The sequence below is a fragment of the Pteropus alecto genome, unplaced genomic scaffold (genome assembly GCF_000325575.1).
Source record: "Pteropus alecto unplaced genomic scaffold, ASM32557v1 scaffold577, whole genome shotgun sequence".
NCBI lineage: Eukaryota > Metazoa > Chordata > Mammalia > Chiroptera > Pteropodidae > Pteropus > Pteropus alecto.
In genome coordinates, this window is record NW_006440152.1 from 433,823 (window position 1) to 441,447 (window position 7,625).

At 36.7% G+C, this 7,625-nt stretch overlaps 1 pseudogene; it reads right to left on the reverse strand.

The window, feature by feature from the left end:
- Positions 1-1,264: 1,264 nt before the first annotated feature.
- On the reverse strand, positions 1,265-1,383 carry LOC112484137 (annotated as a pseudogene).
- Between the last annotated feature and the right edge of the window lie 6,242 nt (positions 1,384-7,625).

Here is a 7,625-nt window from a genome sequence, read left to right on the forward strand (position 1 = left end):
GCGCCGCCCCCCTAGGTCCCGGCCCCCCCCCTGGCTGGGCTCAGGCCACCGCCGCCGCAGCCACTGCCCCTTCTCCACGACCTACGAACAGCCCCGCCCCCACGCCGGTTCCCTGAGCAGCGGCCGCCAGTGTAGCTCCGCCCCTGCCATAACCTCAGCCCTTGGCGGGAGCCACTGAACTACCGCCACAGGCATAGCTCTGCTCACGACATTGCTCAGTTGGTAAGCCCATGCTCCTCAGAGCAGAGCGGGAGGTCTGAGCCTATTTAAGTTGGTGCACCCCAGGGATTGCTTTTGTGGAATGCCCTAGAGGGGCGTGCAGAGCAGAAAGTTTGGACCGGTATGCTAATTCTGTACAGAAGGCCCACTTGGAATTCTCCGCCAGTTCACACCATATCCCACTGCCTCCACAGAAAATTCTGCCAGCCAACCCATTGTACCTTTCTTTAATTCGCATTTCTCTGATGCCAATGCACTACGGAGTTCCACCAAACCCACACACACTTTTTTATTTTCCTTTCTGGTATATTTGCTTGTCATGTGTATTTATTCGTGAATTGCCCAATTCTCTTACCTTTTAACCCGTAGTGATTTCTAAGCCCTTCTCTTAGTCCATCTTTGCCCTGGATACTGCAGAAGGTCTTTTCAGGATTTCATTTGTCCTTGTTCATGGCCTTTTTCTTGCTGGTGGGATTAAAAGCCCTATCGTGCTTTCATCAAATCTTTATTCTAAATCAAATCAAACCCAAACTATATCATGTTTTCAAGACTATTGAAATGTTCATGCTTCATTAGAGTCATGACTTTTAAAAATCTGTTTGCAAGAAGTGGATTCACAACTCCCAATTTTTATGAGAGCTAGCTTGAGTGTTAAGGCCCTCTCGAAATGCATGTTCACCGCACACGTAAACATCCTTATGGCATCGTTTAACTGTTTAAGGAACCCATCTGATTCGTATTCACTGATTGAGCAATTGTCATACCTTCATGGTCAAGGAAAAAAAAAGCGAGTTTATTGTGTGGCATCATGATTTTATTGAGAACATTACCATGCATGTTTATGAATGCATAAAAAATACCAGGGCAGATATGTCAAATTACTCAACATTGTTTACTTCTTACTTACTAAGGCAGTAGAAAGGACAATTTAACACTTTTTACTCATTATTATTTTTTTATTTTTATTTTTTTTAGGTGAGGCAACCCTTGGTTAATTTCACAGATTGCAAGGACCTTGTCATCTTACAATCCCTTATTTTTTTTATGCCTACAGCACCTTGTCTTCCTAGGTGGTCTCCCATCCAAGTACTAACCAGGCCCCACCCTGCTTAGCTTCTGAGATCAGATGGGATTGGGCTTGTTCCGGGTGGCATAGCCGTAGACTTACTCATTATTTTTATGTGTGCGTGTCCATATGTATATAAGTATTACATGTGTGATACAATGAGAAAGTGGCCACAGAAATATAGACATAAGCTACATCAAAACCCTTTGTTCCAGACTGGATCTAGCCTCATTCATTTGCTGAGCCTATTTCCTCCAATCATTTCTGAAACCTCTCCTGGCCTCGTCTCATTTATTTTTAACATTTTGTTTAGAAATAATTATAGACTCACAGGAAGTTACAAAAATAGTACAAAAAAGACCTTGTGTCTTTCACCCAGCTTCCCCAATGGTGGTATTTTCTATGGATGCAGTATAATACCAGAACCAGGAAACTGACATTGGTACATTGCTGTTAACTAGACAACAGGCCTAATTCAGCATTCACCATTTTTCTAACCTGTATTAATTTGTGTGTGCACATGTATAGCTCTAGCAATTTTTTCCCATGTCAGGATTTGTGAAACAATCAATATAATTATGACACAAAAATAGTCCATCACTGCAAAATAACTCTTTTTGGCTACCTTTTTGTTCTCACTCAGTCATCCTGTACATATTTCGTTAGAGTTGTATCTATTTCATTTTCTTTGGAGTGGCTGTACATGATACTGTGTGTTTAATTTTGGTTTTCACATGTTCATTGTTAGTATATAGAACTGCAATTAATTTTTAATCAAATTTTTTATTTTGCGATAATTGTAGATTTATATATGGTTGTGAGAAAAAAAATACAGAGCGATCCAATGTATTTTTTACCCAGTTTCCCACAGTGGCAGCATCTTTCAAAACTATAGTATAATATCAAAATCAGGATATTGACATAATCTATCTAGTTTGTTCAGATTTCCCCAATTTACTTATTCTTGTGTGTGTGTCTGTGTTTAGTTATATGCGATTTTTATCACATGGGTAAGTTCATGCATCCACCACCACAGTCAAAATACAGAAGAGTTCCATCACTATAAGGATCCCTCTTGTTGCCTTTTTATGACCACACCTATTTCCATCCCGTTCTCCTTCCTTAATGCCTGGCAACCACTGATCTGTTGTCTATTTCTCTAATTTTGTCTTTTCAAGAATGTTATAGAAATGGAATCATTCAGTCTGTATCCTGTTTGCATTGGCTTTTTTTTTCCACTCAGAATTATTCTCTGGAGAGTCATCCAAGTGGTTGGGAATGTCAAGTATTAATAGTTCATTTCTTTTCACTGCTGAGTAGTACTCCTTAATATGGTTGTACCATAGTTTGTGTACCATTCACCCATGAAGGATATCAGGATTGTTTTTACTTTTTGGCTATTGGGGATGAAGGATATCAGGATTGTTTTTACTTTTTGGCTATTGGGGATTAAACTAATTAAACTATTAGTTTATAGGTTATGGTATGGACAAAAAAAAAATTCTATTTATCTGGGATAAATGCCTAAGAGTACTATTGCTGGGTTGTATGGTAATTGCATATTTTGTTTTTTTAAGACTCTGACAAACTCTTTTCCAGAGTGGCTGTAACATTTTACATTCCCATCAGCAATTTATGAATATATCTAGTTTCTCTGCATCCTCATCATCATTTGGTGTTATCACTATTTTTTTTTTTTTATTTTAGCCATTATGATGGGTATCTAGTGATATCTCATTGTGGTTTTAATTTGTATTTCCCTAATGGTAATGAGAGGGAAAATCTTTTTTATGTGCTTATTTTCTATCTATATATCCTCTTCAGTGAAATGCCTTTTATCATTTTCTAATTGAACTGCTTTGTATTATTAAGTTTTGTGAGTCTTTATATATTCTAGATATGAACCTTTTGTCAGATATGTGGTTTGCAAATATTTTACTCCCAGTCTTTTCATTCTGTTAACAAGGGCTTTCTCAGAGCATAAGTTTTTAATTTTGATGAAGCTCAATTTATGGATCATGGTTTTGGTATCATACATAAGCTCTTTTTACCAAGCCTTAGATTTTTTTCCTATGTTTTCTTTTAAAAATTTTAAATGTTAATTTCACATTGAAGTGTGTGGTCTATTTTGAGTTAATTTTTCTGTAATGTTGGAGGTTTAAGTCCAGGTTCAATTTTTGACTATGAATGTCCAATTGCTAGAGCACAATTTGTTAAAAAGGCTATCCTTCCTCCATTGAATTTCTTCTTCATCTTTGTCATACTTGAACATATTTCCGTGAGTCTATTTTGTTGCATTGACCTATAATACAACTCTCTAATGATTACTGTAGCTATGTAGTATGTTTTCATATTGGGTAGAGTGATTCCTCCCACTTTTTGTTTTTTAACATTTTTTTTTTTTAGCTACTTCAGAATAAGTTTGTCTATGGGTACAAAATCCTTGCTAGAAATAGTGGAAACTTACAGACCACTTTGGGGTGTCATTTCTATGTTTAGTTTTCCAATATATTAAGATAGTATATCTCTTTAGTTATATATTTAGATCATTGATTTCTTTCATCAAAATTTGTATAAATTTTTGCATTCAAACCCTGTACATGTTTACTAAATGTATTCCTAAGTATTCATTTTGTTTTTCTAAATTAATTTTTTTATGGTGACACTGGTTAACAAAATCCAATAAGTTTCAGCTGTTCACTTTAACAGTAAGGCGTATTTACACTGTGTGTTTACCTCCCACAGTTAGATTTCTTTCTGTCACCACATATTTGACCCCCTTTACCCTATCTACCTCATTTTCTTTAAAGCAATTATAAGTCATACTGTGTTTTTAATTTGAGTTTGTGTGCTTGTTACTATGTAGAAGTTATATAAATTAATTAGAAGTGTGTTATTTTCCACACATTTGGAGATTTTCTTGTTATCTTTCTATTATTAATTTCTAGTTTGATCCCATTGTGGTCAGAAATCGAACTCTGTATGCTTTCAATTCTTTTATATATTTTTAGATTTGTTTTATGACTTCAAGAAGAGCATTCCTCTGGAGTGATTCCAGAGGAAGGTGATGTGGGTAATGAAAGAACTGAATCCACACCTTGTGATGAATGATTGAAATGTTTGTAGTTTAAAAAGCAAATACTTATAAAAGAGATACAAAATCTCCTCCAAATACTTGAAGGTCTGCTGTGCTTGAGAGGGATTAAACTACTATGGTATAATTCCATGTTTTAGAATTAGGCCAGTCAGCTGAAACTTTCCTTGGCCAACATAAGGAATGGGCATCCTTGAGAAGCAATGAGGCTCCTGTCATTTCAAATGTCCTAGCACCACGTGGAAATTAATTATTGGTTGGTGATATTGTTAAATGAGGTTTTCCATGATGGGGCCATTAAACTAGATGACCTGAAAGAGGCTTTACAATTCCAAACTCCTTTGCTTCCAAGTTCACTAATATTTATGTTCATTATAAAATTAAGTAATTTTATTTTGTAATTTATTTGGAAAACATGTTTTTATATAAAAGCTATTATACAAAACATAAAACTATGCTTTAAAATGAATAAATCTTTAAAATCACAGAAAAATTTGAAGTGAGGTTCTTTTAGGTAGTATAGAGATGGATGATGTTTTGTAAAAATCTACTCTGCCAATTTCTGTCTTTTAATTGTTATTTATAAGTCAGCCATTTAATTGTGTCTTTTTTGTTTATTTTATTTCTCATTACTGTTTTCCTTTTCTTGCATTCCAATAGGATATTTGAGCATTTTTTGGAAATTCTATTTTTACTTATTTATAATGTTTTAGAATATAGCTCTTTGTATAGCTTTTTATCATTTTATTTCATTCTATAGTCTTATTTATTTTGTAGTTTTTAAAATGCAATATACATGTGTACATATCACAGTTTATTGGTGTCAGCACTTAAACCTCTTTGAATGAAGTAGAGAAACTTTACTTCCCTTTGTACTCCTCTCTTTTAAATATAGTTTAAGTATTTCCTCTATGTACACTGAACCCACATCAGATGATGTTATAGTTTTTGCTTTAACCATAGAACATGACCTTAAAAACTCATGAGGAGATGATTATTCTATTATACTTACCCTGATTTTACTCACTCCATCGATCTGTCTTCCTTCCTAAAGTCTCATCCTCCTTGTGTTATAATTTCCTTTCCGGTTAGAGAATTTCCTTTAGCCATTCTTTAAGGGTAGGTCTGCTGGCTACCAATTCTCTTAGATTGCCTTCATCTGAGAATGTCTTTGTTTAAATTCCTCATTAATGAATACCCAAACCTTGCTTAGAGTCCTTTCTAATGAGCACTGACTTTCTTTGTTCTGTCAATTTCTCACATTTTTATTGTTTCTTTGTCTAAAAAGTATAAAAAGTTACCTGGTTCCATCATTTATTTGAGCCTCATTTTATATTTTGAGCATCATCATATTGTAATTTTCCCATGCTTACATATTAAATTGATTTTCCTCCTGTTGATCTAATTTTATTATTTTATTACTAGTCCAGCTGTAAGAACTAAAGAAGGAGAGAGTGGGTAAATTTTCACTATCCCCAACAGTTGTAAGAGGTCTTTACATATTTCAGATACCAAGCTTCTGTGGGATATATGTCTTGTAAATATTTTCTCCCGGTCTGTGACTTGTCTTTTAATTTTCACAATGCAAATTTCAAAGACCGGAAGTTTTTAGTTTTGATGAAGTTTATCAGTATTTTCTTTGTGGTTCATGGTTTTTGGTCCCATGTAGAAAATCTGTGTCTGTCCCAAAGTAAACAACATCTTCTCCTATGCTTTATTTTACAAGTCTTATAGTTTTAGTTTTGCATTTTGATCTGTTACTCATTTCAAAATAATTTTTAGTTTTCCTCTCCTGGGCCAGAGTGGCGGCTTGTGGCTCACAATGCAGGGGAGTAGGAGAGTGGAGCTTCAGGAAGCATCCGTGTGCTGAGAGAAAACTTTCCTGCTCTAGCCAAAAAAAAATTTTGTGTATGGCATGAAATAAAAGACAATGTTCATTTCCTTTTTAGACACCTTTATTGTGACATAAGTGTTGTACAATACATGGAGCATATTTAAGGTGTATAATTTAATAAGTTTTGACATAGGTATACCCTCTCGAAACCATCGGTGTGATCAGATGAATACATCCATCACCCTCAAGTCTCCTCAGGCCTCTTTCTAATTTCTTCCTCCCATCCTTTCCTGTCTTCTACAGTAGGAGTCCCCAACCCTCGGGCTGCAGACCAATACCATTCTCTGGCCTGTTAGGAACCGGGCCACAGAGGAGGTGAGCAGAGGGTGAGCAAGCAAAGCTTCCCCTGTATTTGCAGCGACTCCCCAGCGCTAGCATCACTGCCTCAGCTCCACCTTAGGTCATCAGGCATTAGATTCTCATAGGAGCACCAGTCCCTGGTGCCAAAAAGGTTGGGGACTGCTGCTTTACACCTAAGCAACCACTGATTTACTTTCTGTTAGTACAAATTCATGGAGGAAGGGCCACTTCCTAGGAACTACAATTGTAGAGGAACACAGGCACTGCCAGAGACATAATGATAAGTCAGGGTTGTGGTTAGGAGTAAACACCTTGGCCTCTCTCCTCCCACCTTGGATTTCATGAATTGCTTACCATTGGCCAAACACAACTACTAGCCAGAGGGCAAGGGGGCCCAGGTAATACAGTCTATAAGTGTCAGCCTTCTAGGGCACATAACATGTAGGGATAATCATATGTGCATAGCATGCACAACAGTCATCTATTTCAGGCCCTGTTGATGGAAAAAATCCAGTACTGGTCAGCTTTTGAACATGATGAGAGTGGAACCAGAACTAATTGCCAAGACCAGCCAGATGATTAAGTGCCTCTCTATGTAGTATGAGGAGAGGGAGATTAGGCAGAGGGCAGCCCCCGTCTCTTGTCCCCTGTGCCATTATTAAAAATGGTGTTGAAACCCCTTCCCTGGGTCTCTAGAGACAGGGATCACCAGCAGTGGCTGAGTCACTCCTGGGTACTGCTGACTTGCTTTACGGTAGAGACCCTGTTTCTTAACTTTATTGTAGTGGTCATATCCTTGCTTGTCTCAAACTGCAGTGTAATTATTTGAAGTAGTCATATTCGTGCCTGTTGTCTCACACTGAATAATTGCCCTTTTGTAGCACTCATCATCATGCTTGTTGTCATACACTGAACAAAGTTATTCCAGTGGTCATCCTCATAGTTATTATCTGACACGGAACATTAGTCTTATTCCAGCAGTATTATCATGCTTATTGTCTCACATTAAATCTTAACCTTATTCCAGTCATCATCTTCACACTATTGTCTCA